At 39.2% G+C, this 15,544-nt stretch overlaps 1 protein-coding gene across 3 annotated transcripts in view; it reads left to right on the forward strand.

The window, feature by feature from the left end:
• Nucleotides 1-3,820: 3,820 nt before the first annotated feature.
• Nucleotides 3,821-15,544, forward strand: part of USP54 (ubiquitin specific peptidase 54) — a 102,440-nt gene continuing 90,716 nt past the window's right edge. Inside the window, exon 1 of one of the 3 annotated variants that reach the window (XM_037399613.1) lies at nucleotides 3,821-3,941. The gene's annotated coding sequence lies outside the window, so the exon portion shown is untranslated. Of the gene's footprint in view, nucleotides 3,942-3,979; nucleotides 4,389-15,544 lie in introns of those variants that run through there. The other 2 variants (XM_037399611.1, XM_037399615.1) reach the window with 2 other exon arrangements.

Consider the following 15,544-nt stretch of genomic DNA (forward strand, 5'->3'; position numbering starts at 1 on the left):
GCTGCAATGCATTCCCTAATCAAAGGGTTTGCATCTCATAATGGTCTCTCATGTGAGCAGCTTGCCATTAGTGATGATGATATAATTCATAAAACTAACATCTGGGAATTACATTTTATGTTGTTATTGACAGAGCATTTAGAGGAGATGGTTTTGTCATTAGGCTTAGTGACTCTCTGAAATAAAATTTGGAACATTTTCAGGCTGTCAGGAGAATATGGGCTTTGGCTTGTTTGACTTTTTTTTTTTTTAATCATACTATGACTTCATAAAATGTATTCACTTCTTTAATATAAGATGGCAGGCGCCAGACAGCCAAAAGCCCAAACACGATCATTCTGTTATTGAGCAAAGAAATCTGCATGTGGCTGTCCCTCCATGGGAAGTGCTGCGCAAGGCTTGAACATTCCCTGCACTTGAGGTTTTTTTTCCTGTCTAGCTGATCTGCAAGTATATGTACTCTTCCACTGAAGACTGCCACAGGTGCAATCAGCTGGCAAATGCCCCACTTCCAAAGGACTTGCCCTTGGCACAACAAACTGCTGTTAGCACTTCGCTGGCACCTTATGGGGTCTACCACTGCCCATCAGCAGCACATATGCTAATTTTTCTTGAATGAGTATTAGAAAAGTTCACAAGCCAGCCTGCTGGCTCGCAGCACATTCATACATTTATATGCAATCTCATCTATGCCCAAATCCTCAAACTGCAGGTTACAAACTAGTTTAGACAAGTTGCCTATTCTGTCTTGGAGATGTGCCTGACAAGGACCACAGATAATCAAGCAGAATTTGCAGACACATGCAGAAATAAGATGGCATACATTTTGTGGAACTCTACAACTTTTGCAAACTGCTGAGTCTGTGGGATTTGAGATACTACTAATCATATTCATGGCATCATATAGCTACTAGTAAAAGTCTCTTCAGCTAATGTAATTAATTAGTGCCTTTATGCTGTATCTCTTGCTCTCTATGTATTTAACACGCAGTAAGTGTCATGTCTCTGATGATCATTTGCTTGCAGTACAGCTTACATGATGCAAGTACTTGCTCAGATTTATGTGTTAATTAACACATGCAGTAAAGGGAAGAGAACTACATAAACCACTCTGAAGCAGTGCTCTTAAATGCAGCCTAAACTTTACTCAGCTTAATAAACAAATTCTCAAATATAAGCTCTTTGTTTAGTTTTCAATTATACTTTTTAGAAACACTATTTATATGAAAACTTTTAATGCAAATTTTCCCACTTTTTTAAGAAAACCTGCAAATTTTTTTTGTTTCATTTCATTTCGACCTTTTGTTTAACAACAAAAAACCACAAAATGTTTTGTGCAAAGAGTTCTAATTTCAAAAGTCTATTTTTAATTTAAAGAAAATTCCATATTATGTACTTTGAGGGAGAACTGACACAAATAAACTTGCAGATTGGAACCACCACCCTTTAAAAAATAGGAAGAAGTTATAGGTATAGCTCTAGCCAGAGTTATAAAGAATATTTTCCTTTCAAAAATCCATAGTGAACAAATAAATGCATAAATAAGGTGAGATTAATTTATGGTTATAAGTTCTTCTTCCAGTGCCAAACCAAAATAGTTATTCTTCTTTGTTCTTCTAACAAGGCTTACTGAGAATTTTTTTGGGGAAATTTGGACAGGGAAGGCACAACCATACTACAAAAGGTTGACAAAGGTCTCAACTCTTGCAAGGCTCATGTTTTACTGGTGCTTCAAAACATCCCTCTACACAATAGGGTAAAATAAGGACTTTGCAGACTTGCCCTTTGTACTGGGGAAAGTTCCTGCCTTAAGCAACAATCTCATTATACATCATTCACTACAGGGAAAACTAAGTGGCCCTTGGCAGGAGGAACAAACGAATGAGAAACTTTCTGCTGGCCAGCCTAAGGACAACCTATGGGCCTTATTGCACAGGACCTCCCCTGCTCACAGATGCTATACAAATTCAATTACACTGAACAGTGCTTTAGTCAAACTCCACAGTGCCTGGCTTAGATGAGTAATTATTTCCATATTCTATTATAAAAACAGCTATACTTTGATGGGCCTGAAGCTAGCATAGATTCAGGGCTTCATTATATCTACTATCTCTAAATGCTTCTCTTTAATTATCTCTGGTCCCTAAGAGAGGCTTGAGGCCTTCTTCATTTGCTCTCTCTCCCAGTATGATTGGGTTGATTCCCAAAGCAAAAGACTGAAATGGGATGGGAAGTCACAAGTAAACAAGCATTCTTCCAAATGCACAAACTTTTTTTTAAATAATTATTATTTTAGTGGTGTTAGAAATGCCATATTAACAGCAGTGGCACAAACAATATTGCAAACACCTGTATATACAAACAGTATGCTTTAAGTGTTTGCTCTGGGCAGAACAAACAGTAGTCTCAGTCTTCCAGGCATACTCTATACATCTGGTATACCACGGACAGTATACCTGGTTTATCAGAAGCTGGTAATTCTGGCATACAGACATACATCTTTTAGATACAGAACATTATGTATCAACTCACTCCTCATACGAAAAAATGGGGCTCAACAACTGGATAAAAAGAAACTTCCTCCACAACTTACAGAGCTGATGGCACTCCTCTAAGGATTCTCACATGTTGGGAACACTGAAATATAAGGGTAGAAAACAAAGTATATTAGCCCTCACGTCTTCATGTTTCAATTTGAGTAATTAATTACGTTGGTTTTGCAGGGTGCTATCACTGAGATACCAATTGCTCATGGAAATGCCAGCCCCCCCCGTCATCTTGAGACTCTACACACGTGATCCTCAATTCATAGGAAAGGATCCATTTATTTCAGTGGGCTTGAAATGCGTTTCTTGGATATTACTAAAACCACTACCATGCCAAAGTTAGTATTTTTTACCAGCACTCTGCACTGGTGACTCAAAAATCCCGTAGTGCAATATGCAGCTGATGCAGTTCAGGGAACGTGAGCTTAGTATTTTTACACACTACTATTCAGAAAATCAAAACACAGATTTGTAGATCTTCTCCACATTTTCCCAGATCCTGAGATGGTCTAATTCATGCCTGAAGTACTTGGACAGATGATACTGAACCTATGTTACGGCTCTAACTGGTGAGGAAACCCAGCTCTCACATGAACTGAAAAGGAAACTTTTTCTAGGCATGAATGTGTTGTTGGACACACCTTTGGCTCCAGTCACACCCCACAGCTATCACAGTCCATACTTTGCAATTATTAAAAATTATACACGCTCTACCACCACACCTATTTGTTTTCTGGCAAGAAAAAGGTGTTTCTATTGACCAAACTCTGCCACATCGGCTGATGACACTGGTCCTGCCACAAGCTGCTCCAGGAAAAAGGTGCCTCAGCGCTGGGCCAGCGGGTGTCCAGTGGGGCCTGGCTCGGCCCGAGGGGGCCCCTCACCTGCCCGAGGAGGGGGGGGAGGGGGGGGCCTCCCCGGGCCGGCCCCACCACCTCTTCGGCGCGAGGCAGCTCACCGGGCCTGTCAGCCCCTCACACACCTGAGCCGCTTCCCAGCTGCGTCCAGGCCTCGGGCCGGCTCTGGGGGCAGCTCTGTAGGCTAACGAGAGCGTTAGCTAAACCACAGCGCGGCTCCCTCGCCCCTGCCAGGCCAGGCCAGCGGGTGAGGCCGTCTGCTCTCCGAAGCAGCCCCGGCACGGGCTGAAGGAACAGGAAGCGGCGGTGGAGCAGCCAGACCGAGTGGCCCAACGCTGACCCCGGCCGCACCGACCGCCACCACCCCGGCCCTCTCGCGAGACAAGGCGCCCCCGACCGCCGGCGCGGCCCGCGGCTCTCGCGGGAAGATGGCGCCTCTCGCGAGAGGCGGCTGCCGCGCTCCCCGTAGCTATAGCAGCGGGGTATGAGGGCGGCTGAGGGGAGGTGATGCCGCCTGCCGTGGCGGGACCTGGCGCCGGTAGGTAGGGACTCACCGCTCCGGGGACGGGCTCGGGCTCGCTGCCATTCCCCCGTTCCCTCTGTGGGTCCTGCTGTGGCTGTTTGGAGCCACTGTGCCGCCGGCAGCAGCGGGGCTGTGGCAGTGGCGGGACGGGCGGGCTCGCTCCTTTCAGCGGTTCGGGGCAGGTTGTGCTGTGGTACCGGGTCCCTTCTCGGGATTATTTGGGATATTTTTTTTTTCCCTCCTGCCCCGTCCCCTCAGGGGAAAAATAATAAAACCAAGCCCACAACCGTTAGCTGGTTGTTTGCTTCGTCTGTCTGGAGACCCACCGGCGACTCCCCGAGCTGTGCGAGGCGGTGCAGCCCCCTGCGCCTGGGGGCCCGGGCAGCCGCGGCCTGGGGGGAAGCTGGAGGGCCCTTCTGCCGCCTGCAGCTGCTCGGCCTCAGGAGGGCAACGAAGTGTCAGGTATGAGGGGAAAAAGAATACTGGAAGCTAAAAAGGTCTTTTATCAGCAGGGAATCATTGAAATTAGTATCACTGATGTTGCTTCGCGTTGGTGAGTAGACACGGTCAACTGCCATTAAAAGTTAGATCTGCACAGAGGCTGTTGGTTGGAAGAAACTGCTCAGTTATAGTATTACATTTACTATGTAGGTCCAAAGTATGCAAAAGCATAAAAAAAAAAAAGCAGAGGCTGTTTGCTTTTCCAGGATCTGATTTCGCTTGAAACCCTTCATTCAGTAGGAGGATTATGAATGAGGATTCGTGAGGATTACAGCCCTCTATAGAAACCATAACAATACACACCTTCTGCTTTCAAAAAGTTGCAGCCACTGTGGCTTTCTGGTCTTTCAGCTGAGTGAAGTTGTGGGTATTGTAGTGGTTGATCATGCGTGTGAAAAGAATTCAAAGAGCTTTTCAGATTTCTGCATGAATTCTGAGTGTTATAATCATGGAAAAAATAGGCATGTGAAATGGGAGGAAAAATACTTGTGTAATTTCTCATGCAGTTTGAAAGAAAGTGTACTGAAAACAAACCTCTCAAAGCTTGTGCTGCTTTTCAGACTTGAGAAAGAAAATTAATGACTGAAAGTTTTTGAGCTGCAATATTCTTGACATTGAATAGCAGTTTTGAAAAACAATAGCAATTGCAACAATAGCAGCAAAACCAAACGTGTTTGTTTCTAGAGGGAAGTGCTGCTGTGCTGAGAACTAAACTGGTGAGGTAATACATAACTTGAACGTGACAGCTTTTAAAAATAATTACCAATTACCAAAAATGTAGTATGGGCTAAAAATATTTGAATGAGTCTGTTGAAATCTGTTCTCATTTAGGAAGTAATAGAAATAATGATATTTTCACTGGACAGGGTACTCTTTAAATTCTATTCCAGCACCTGATCAAGTGTATATCTAATCGAGTATGCTGCATATCATTCAGACTGGATTGAAGAGGAGCCTTTTCTGTTTTTTTGGGGGAGGATTTTTTCTTGCCAAGTGTTCTTTGGATAGGGTAAGGGTGTGCTTGATTTGTGCAGTACAGACAAACTTAATTACAGTTATCCTAGAGAATTTAGAAATTTGGGTTTTTTTGTGCTAGGGACAGCTGCAAAACCATTTTGGTGTACTTCTTTCAGTCATTGCATGTAAAAATTATGTCTGTTCTCTGTTCTGGGTTAACAGTCTATTTTGAGACTATAGTCACGAGTTCATTAAAAAGGATAATGGGAATTTAAATCCTTCTTTATCCAGTTCTGCTGATGTTATTAGGCATTAAGCCTTCCATGTACTCTCCATGAAAATTCGCATAAGAGAAAGTGTGTTTATTTCCTAGTGTGTGGAGCTTTATAAACCTCGTTACCTAGAGATGAAAGAAAACTAGCAGAGCTGTTAGGTGACACATTATTGTAGTTGTAGTAGGATCTGTCCACACTGGTCAGAATTTAGTCTCCATTGTGTTTGAGTACTATATAAACATACCTATGTAAAGAACAGTTGTGGCTGTCCCAAATAACTTGTGGTGCAGCTATGCAAAATGCAGCAGGTGATACAAAAAGAAAACAGAGGTAGGAGGATGAAAGAATAAAGTCATAGCTATTGTTTTTAGAAATCTGCTTACTTAACTGTTCAGAAGCAATAAAAGTGTAATTCTTATAATAAAAGTGCCTCTTGGCACCTGTAGAACTTGCTAGTCTTTTCATTTTTCTCATGCAACTTTCTGAAACTTAAATCCCTTACACATCCTTCAGTTTCCCAGCATATGTTCCACCCACATTTATTCAAACAGTTTATTTTAATTTGTTCTCTGAAATAGTCTGCTTCTTGCCTTGGTCTGAACTTTGCCTTTTAATTTCTTTCTATTCTATCAATAGTGGCTGCAGTCACCATTCCAAAGTTACCATGTATTTCTGTCACTGAAGGTCATTCCCTGGCACAGACATGCAATGTTTCATGGTAGAGAGCAGCAGCAAAAAATTTTGTTACTGTCAAAGAATTTTGATCATCTTGAACCGATTCCTCTGTTGTTCCTGTTAACTGCAAGTCAAATAACAGGCAGCCTTTAAGATTTTTGCCGTTGGGCATAGGCAGCTTCCTTTCCTAGGCTTGCACCCTGTGTGTGAAACTGCAAGGAACTGTCTCCTAGCAGTATCCTGGACATTTTCTCAGGGAAGTGACACAATATATATAGGTCTCTTTATTGTGTCTCTTGACATGCAAGTTTAGCATGAAGTTTATTCCTTTTTTGTCCTTTATGTCAATTGATGCATAGGGTTTCCTGTTCTGTGACCTGAAAAAGTTAAAAGGTTTGGGTGGATCTCACCAGCCATTGCCTATGGGACTGGGACTAGTGTTCAGCCAAACTAGGGCATCTCTTGGCTATGCTACTCTGATTTTATAGCAATAGACTACATGCCAGCTTCATCATTCAGCTTGTTGAACTTACGTACAATCATTCATTTGGGAAGTTAACCTGTTGTGGCTTTCCTGAAGTTACAGTAAGCATTCTGTTTCTGGAGTAGTTGGAGAAGGAACGAAAAGCTTCAGTATGTTATCAACATCTTAGTAAAAACCAAGGAACCTGCAAGGAAGGCAGGAGGCTATTATTTTTTCGACACTTTCCAAGATTTGTGAGCTGTATGTGTTCTGTTGTAGCCTTAAATGTTAGAAGTAACATTTTGTGTTCATGGGGTGTAAAACTTCTAGTAGATTTTGTTGTGTAGTGTCCTAAATATGTGAAGAAAAGGTGATCTTAAAGGTGCTGTATTGTGTGGCATCTCTGTTTGCTTCTGTAGCAGTTATCACTTGGTGAAGTGGAGAACTGTGGTACCTGCAGGGCATTTGTTGTGATTGTTGCCAAACTATTATGAGGTAAAGGAGGAGACTAGGCTTACGGTTTTGAGGCTTAAAACCGTTTTTGTTCAAGTTATGAAAGTATGCAGGATGTTATGTGTTGTTATGGACTAATTGTACATTTTCTAACATATTTCTGAAGAAATACTGTAAAAACATGACTTCCCTAATATCATTCATAGTAACTTGTAAACAGATCAGTTTCTGAATTAAAACCACCTGCAGGAAATAGAATTCTTAAGTGTTGCTGCTACAAGTGTCCTTGGAACACTTTGGCTACAGATACATCATAACAAAATGGATATTAAATTTTCTATTCCTTTTATAGAGCACTGTGACAGTTTTCTTCAAAACCTTCAGCATTATGAAATGGATCTTTGAACATCATCTATTTAAAAAAATCGTTGAGCAGCACTGTGAAATTTCAGTTTTAAAACCTGCATATTGGTGTCTCTTCTTTCTTGTTGTCTTTAGTAATAAAAATTCCTGAAACCTTTGTACTGGTACAGAAGTGATTATAATTGGGTAGCTGAGAGGTGGAAGTAATCTTTATCCGCAGAATGATGTGCTGTGCTGCTGATGGTGTAATTTTTACTGTTCCTCTGGCAGTCACCTTAGGTCCTGGTCTGGAGATGGTGCCTGAGGAGGAAGAGATTACTTCTGTCTCAGTTCAAATTTTTCTTACTTTGCTGGGGTGAAGTTGTTTTTAGGAATGCAAATTGTAATGGTGAATCTTGTGTTTGATGGGATCTGGACAGAGCGTGACAAATCAATTTGCAAAGGCCAGAGCTGTCAGATTATAATAGCTTGCCTTCGTTACCAACCAGTTTAGATTTGAACCAATGACCTAGAGGTGAAAAGCTCAGTATTGCATTACCAATCCTCTGATCTATCCATATGTTCTCTTGTTTAAAGTCCCTGTAGTCCTCTTAAACAGAACATGCCGTAAATATTGAGCATCGTTTCCACTTGTAACTACTAGAACAGTGTCCATTCCAATTGTGTGCTGTGTGTGTGAGGACACTGGAGTTAAATATAGCAACAATTTCTTACACTCTCTGGCTTTTCATGAGAAAACCTCATACAAATCCAACCATATGGCAAAACCCAGTATTATCTTAAAACCATTAACAAAGAACCTATTGCTACCATTAACAGGAAAATGAATCCACAGCTTTAAGTAGCATACTGGGAGTTTATTAATAACCTCAGGCTGCTGCTAAGAAAATGAACTTAAATGAAAGACCATTAGGAGCTGAGTCATCCCACCAACACTTATGCATGTTGTATCCAGGTTTGTATTTATCTGTGGAAGCCCTTTCAGAGTATATTACCATTATTGCATGTCTACTTTGTGGTTCATTGAGTATCCTCGTTGTGCTTAATGGTGTAAAAAGCATAATGGAAATTTTTTTCTGTGGATTTCATAAAATATGTTCAACAGAATATTTGAAATACGCAGATGGGAGTGTGTAATCCATTTTCCCATTCATTCTGAGGTAAGACATTTCTAGGTGACCTACTTAACAGGAGGAGGTCAAGAAATGTGAATACTTGTCTAAGTTATTCTCAAATTGTAAGGCTATTAAAACAAGTTACTGTCTGCAGGTCATAGTTTCTGTGAGCTGCAGAAATAATAAAATTTACATTTGTATGTATTTGGATTGTCTTTTTATCTCCTTATCCCTTCTCCCTTCTTCTCCAATCCTTAATCGTGTTCTCCTCCATTAACAACGGACAGTGCTGTGGGTAGTCTGTACTGGTTGACCTACTGTCAAATCAAATACATATGAGGAGAAATTTCCTACTTTCCCCTCACTAAAAGTGCTTTTTCCTCTACCTGACCATCACTTTTCATGTAGTCTATAGAACACAATTGTTTTTGAGATCTCTGGTTTTTTATTTCAAAATGTTGGAAATTGGCCAACTGATTCAAAAGGTGTTGGAAGAAAACTGATTTTGGTCAGATGCTTCTGCGGGCAATAAAAATAATTTGCTGCCTAGTTACTAATGAAATGAGGCTTATGATCATGCTGTCTGATGTATCCTTGGTCCCATATTTTTCTCTCTCTTTCTTTGAGGATCCCACTTAGAGCAGAATCTTCTTTCTTTGCATAGCATTTCTGGTATACAGGATGTGATCTGTATCTGTTTTGTCATTTTTTCCCACTGCTTTGACTGCACTGCACTCATTTCCCAGGGGTTCTGTCATTAAAAGCAAAACATCTGAATCCTCGGGGTTTTTTTGGGAACTGGAGAAATCGGGGTTTTTCTTGAGAATTGGAGAAATCAGGTTTTTAAAACTCATAGCTATAAATTGTGAATGTTTCCTTCTTTTTGGACATCCAAGCCTGAAACGATGTCATTTTATGTTACAGATAGGACTTTGCTGAATTGTGGTTAGCTGTAAAAGTGTTATGGGATATGAACACTTGTGATCTTTTGCTTAATTATTTTGCAGTAGGCTCTGGCTTGTTATGTTCTGCCATAATTGATTTGATGTGTGGGTTTGGTCAAGCTTACAGTCCTTGAATCTGAAGGCTAGAAGCCTGGCTGTTGGAATTGCTTTCCTCTGTCGCCTTTTACAGCGCCGAAAATTCAGGCAGTTAAAGCTCAGCTGCTTTCCCATCCTTTTTAAATTGGAACAGTGAATGTGAGTTTATTGTAGAGATCTATTTTTAAAATGTAGTCAAGATTAAAAAACGGTATAACTACTTCTTGGCACAAAGGTAGGTTTTCATGAGTATATACATTGCAAATAAGCAGTAAGCAATTGCCAGTTCAAAGGTTAATAATGCTAAAGTCAGAAGCAGGTAGAATGAACTGTAATAAATAATGATCACACGTTAGTGTCTTGTCTAGAATCCTTTTTTATGGTGCAGTTTGGCTCAACAAGATTTATACAGAAGTATGGACTGTATACTCTGGGGGAGAGAACAGTTCACATGTGAGAAGCCTGTAGGGAATCAAGGGGAAACTAGCTGTTGTTCTTTTTTTTTTTTTTTTTTTTTTCTTCTATTTGCATGAAACTTGTTTTAGCATTTTACACTTGAGTAAAGACAAGCTAGATTGTTCATTTCTAATACTTGGTAAAATACAAACCAGTATTTGTAGTAGATAATGTCTGGTGCGTGTAGTTCTTATGTTTTTGTTTTTAAAAAAAGGTGTGTGATTTATTATATTTTGACTTTTGAAAATAATGAATGGACTAAAAATATGTAAGAGTGATTCAGACGTGGGAGACTGTTTGAAGAGGAGGCATCTTCTGTAAGTATTTCAACAAAATGTTAAAATAAATGTATTTTGAGAAATAGTTAATCAGTAAAGTGTGTCACAAAGCAGAGGATAGCAAAAGACTTTCTCATCCTCCAGCTGGTATTCCCAGTAGAATGGGCTTATAAATGGATCAATAAAAACCAACTAATGCATCTCAGCACATCGGTACGTGAGCTGTACTGTGACGTGGAAACAGGTTAATGTCCTCTCTAGGTCTGCATGTTATTCAAGAAAATAGGTCATGGTGGGGGAAAGGGAGGGAAAGTTTAAAAAAAAAAAAAAAAAAAAGTTGATTATGTGTTCTGCCTGTTCCCTAAATTTTTCCATTATACTGTACTTGAAGCATGCTAATAAATAGACAGCAAAGCTTCATAAAACTTGTGATTAGTAAACTGCAGCATTCTCTGTGGTGTCTGTTACGGATACTATTACGCACAACAAATCTATGCAGTACTTATAAACTCCCCAGGTATCATCTATTAAAATATGTAACTACTGTTGAAGTATGTTAAAAAAAGGTGTTGCCAACAAGAACTTTAGGATCCTTTGATTATGGATGCTTGATAGATTTTTAAATATAGATTGATTTATTGTTCTCTAAGAGAACCAGGGAAGAATGCTGCAGTGTGAGCTTGGCAGGGCTGCAGGATGAGCAACAGTATTCATTGAAAATGCTGGTTTTAGGGTGCTCCTAATTTTTTTTAATTCTCAAAGCCAGGCAACTTCCACAAATTTTTCAGGGAAGCTTTTTAAAATGTTATGGACATTTCTTTTGAAATGCATTGTTTCAGGATAGGATGGGCAAGGAGAATATAACTTTCCTCTTAGCAAAAAGGTATTTGTATTATCTTCTCCTTTTAGATAGCTGGGTTTAAGACTAAGTTTTACATGGAAATAGCCATTTTTTGAGAATAAATACCTTCTGTTGTCCAAATGTATTTTCATAAAGAGCTTTTCCTTTTTGGGAGAAAGGTAGTTTAATTTAGTAATGTGTTTTGTCAATCCATCCGTTTAAATTTTAATAATTATAGCAGTCATATTCAGCTGTATAATTATCACATATATTAAGCTGTTTAACACTTCTTCATTATGTTTTTCTCTATTAAGTTTTTACTTGTGATAGCTTTTCCTCTGCCTGTTTGTCTGGTATTGCAGCTGCAGGCTGGAATGGTACCCGGGCAATTCCACTGTGTTTGATTCTTGCTCTGGTAGGAACGGGCAGTGTGCACAGACAGAAGATGGTAGAGTCTTGTCATCTCTGCTAGAACAGAGAGCTGCTAAGGCTTAAGGATAGAGAGTGACATTTTCAAGTTGAAGTTGCTTTTTGTGACTGTGCAGCTCCAGGAACGTTTCTAGGTGCTGGCAAGATCTTCTTTGCAGAAGAATCGTGAAAAATGAATACGTGAGGTTTTTGGGAGAGAAAACATGGAAAATGTATGACTGTTGGATTGTCATGCTCAACTGAATTGCTTAATTCTGCTGTGAAAAATACTACTTCAAGTATCAATTACTAAATTATATTGCTCTTTTCCTTTGATAAGGATTGTATGTGCTGTTTGTACAGGAGTTAGGATTGATATGTCATTCATTTATTGATAAATTTTAACTTTTGAGATATTTTATCTCCTGCATACATAGTAAATAGAATATGTTAAATTGTTTGAACAAGAATCCAAAGCCTAAATAATATTTCTAAACTCTTTAAACATCTTTGGATATTATTTTTACTGGCATTTTCACAGCAGAAAACATTAAATATTAATTTGGTTTAGTATTGTTTTACTTCAAACTTAGCTGTTTCTGGCAGGCCTGAAAATGGTTATGCTGGTTGTAGTGCTTCTTTCCACATGTCTCTACCCTCTCACTTTATTTTGATGGTGTCAATAAAAAAATGCACAACAGTATTCCAGGTTGTTCCCCTTCTTATTCTAGCTTGTCTGGAATTCATTTGAGTAGAGACATGAATGCTGAATGCCAGGGTCCGTGTTGTCATCCAAAGATGTGAATCAATTATGATATTTATCTTGTCTGTAATTATGAATGGCCTTGAATATTAATAACACTCAAATTTTGATAATTACTCCAATAAAACCTCAGAAATGCTGTTCTTGAGGTGAACTCTGAGAATTTTCAGTGGTAATTCCTTGTTTTCTACAAAAAAGAGAAATTTCTAACAAAAAAAAATAATTCACTACTGCTGTGTGATGCTGGCCTGTTGAGTTGATATGGGAATGCCAGTAGGCCTTTTGTATATGGGACATAATAATGTCTTCATTTGTTCAGTCATACTAATGTGCTCCTTTGTTTTGTGAAAATCACTTATTTATAAGCAGTAGGAACTTTAATCAGGAAACATGTGAAGTATGTTATGGATTTATGGACATAAATTAAAACAAGAAAGGTTCCCACTGGCTGTAAGAAATACTTCCCCCCCTTCTTTTCTCTCCGTTAGGACAGTCATGCATTTGAATGAGAGTCTGTATAGTCTCCTTCCTTAGAAGATTTTAAGACCCAACTGGATAAAGCCCTGAGCAACCTGATCTGATCTTTTGGTCATGCTTTGAGCATGAGGTTAGACTAGAGACCTCTTCTTGAGTCCTTTCTAGCCTCAGTTATTCTGTGGTTCTGATTTACTTGTTGATCACACTGGTCATCTTTAGCGTTCTTTGTTCTTATGAGCTGATCATTTGGAGCGCTCAGTAAATTCCTTCAGTAAGCATGGCATCACATGAGACTGAAGAGGCACCAGCTCAGGAAGAAAAGGAGTGCGGAGAAATTGCTGTTCAATTATCCTGAGACGCAGCCGAGTCTGTGGACAGATTAACTCCTCTGAAGAATATTTCTGTGAAGATTTGGTATAGATCAAGCCATTTTGCTAAAAGGACTTAACCAAACTATGAAATTCTGTGTTCTAAATTGTAATAAATTAGGAGGAACTTGACTAAGCAAGCATTAATTTTTTGTACAAGAAATAGAGGGTTTTGACACATATTACAAAATATTCAGAACAAATTCTAGCTGTTGGTAGGATATAGCGTAACTTAGATACAATGCACACAACAATAATTAGAGCAAGGGAGCCAGAACACTCTTTCTCCTAATAAAACTCAGACAAAGTTTCAGACCTACCAGATAAGTTCATCATGGCTTTTAAGCAGGGTGCACCAATGCACTGTATAATTAGTTGAAGCAACAAGCTCAGCAACAGGCAAGACTTGGGTTTTTTCTTTTTATCTTATTTTTTTTGTTACTGATATAAACAAAGACAGAAAGAGGCCAAAAATAAATTTTAATTGCAATCAGCTGTTAAGCAGACAACAGCATAAATGTTTTAAAAGAACAGCATTGTCATTTGCTTTTCAGTCTTTTACAAGAAAGAAAAGAAGCATTTCGATTTTTAAAAAAGGTCTCTTCAGGAGAATTTTCTTTGAGACTGTATAAAACAGCTTTTGTCTCCAAAGTCAGAGTTATTTCATGAGAAAGGAAAAGTTATAGAAACGACAATAATTTATGCCTCTATAGTATAATTACTATAGTTTTATGAAGAGGTTAATACCTGCTTAAAGTTACAATGGGGAGGAAGAAATCATTTCTTTACCTAGTAGTAATATTTTCTTGATTAAACTGGTCGTAGACTTAACTGAGGACAGTTTTGTTTAAAATACCCATGTTACATTTCAGTGTTACCTTCGGTGTATCAAAGGAAGATCAAATAGTTGATTTTTCATTTACATATTTTTAAGGAGAACTCGAGGTTCAGGTCCTGATTGCCATAGCGGAGGCACTGGTACTGTGTAGTGGTGTTCTGCATGGCTGCTCCAGTTTGCCAGATTACTTTGATAGGAGGTAGGTGCTGGCGATGTTTTCTAGTGTGAATGCTGAGGTGAGATCCTAGCAGCTTGTTTTGGACTGCACACAGTTGGTAACAACTGAAAAGCAGTTCAAGAAACAGCTTGCCCCTCACTTTCCCCCACAATGATCTTCTATCTGTCCTCCCCCACGATGACTGTAGGCAATAAATAGAATTTTAGCACATAAATTAATGCTTGAATCATTTTCCTCTACCTGTTTCTATTATTTGTGTAGTCATGCAGTTTTAATTCTGCAAATATTCAAAAAAAACCCAAAGCAAAACCCCCAACAACTACTGAATACAGAGGAAAGTGTATCAAGTTAAATGAAGGGTCTTTAATTCCCCCCTTATTTTATGAGTATTAACCTGTTTGGTTAGTGTGGGGTTTTTAGTTTGTTTATTTTTTTATTTGTCAGAGTGAGGAGAAGTTGCTTTAGCTCTTAACAAAGGAATTTCCATTGCCTGATAATATCACATTAATGAGAAGCGGTGATGATGATTTTGAGTCTGTAGAGGACTGGTGAAGGCCAACTCTGGGCTCCTCTAAAATGGTTGTAGAAAAACTTGGATCTTCAGGAGGGTGGTAAACCCTCAGTCCCTTTTAATAAAAGGTGGGATTTTTACCTTATTGTCGGTAGGTGCCCTAGCTCAGGGCGGCATGAAGGCTTTTGTTTACTAGTTCTGTCTTTAATAGTGCTGTCCTTAATCCTGCATCTCACAAGCAGTTTACCTCCTCACAAGGAAAGGGAATAGTAGCACAGTGTATTCCTTTAACAAAAAGTATGTTTTAACAAAACAGTATCTCCTATGTAGGACTTCCCATTACTCTACAGAGGGTTTAGCCATTTATGTCCATGCAGTTCTGGAAAACCATTCTTTATGGTTTTCCAGTCAGCTTTCACAGAGCATTTTATTACTGATCTTGTAAAATCATAATAATACTAGTCTAATACTAGTACAAAAAATCGTCTAGACAAATTGGTCTATACAAAGCTAGTCACTTGAATTCTGGCTTTTGAAACATGGACACTTGTAACTTTCTATATTAGTAGGAACTTCCTGGAAAAGCTAATGGTCAAACAGGTGTAGTAATTTCTTTTTTCTCTTATCTGGGCTTTACAAACTAAATGACACACCTGCA

The sequence above is a fragment of the Falco rusticolus genome, chromosome 9 (genome assembly GCF_015220075.1).
Source record: "Falco rusticolus isolate bFalRus1 chromosome 9, bFalRus1.pri, whole genome shotgun sequence".
Lineage (NCBI taxonomy): Eukaryota > Metazoa > Chordata > Aves > Falconiformes > Falconidae > Falco > Falco rusticolus.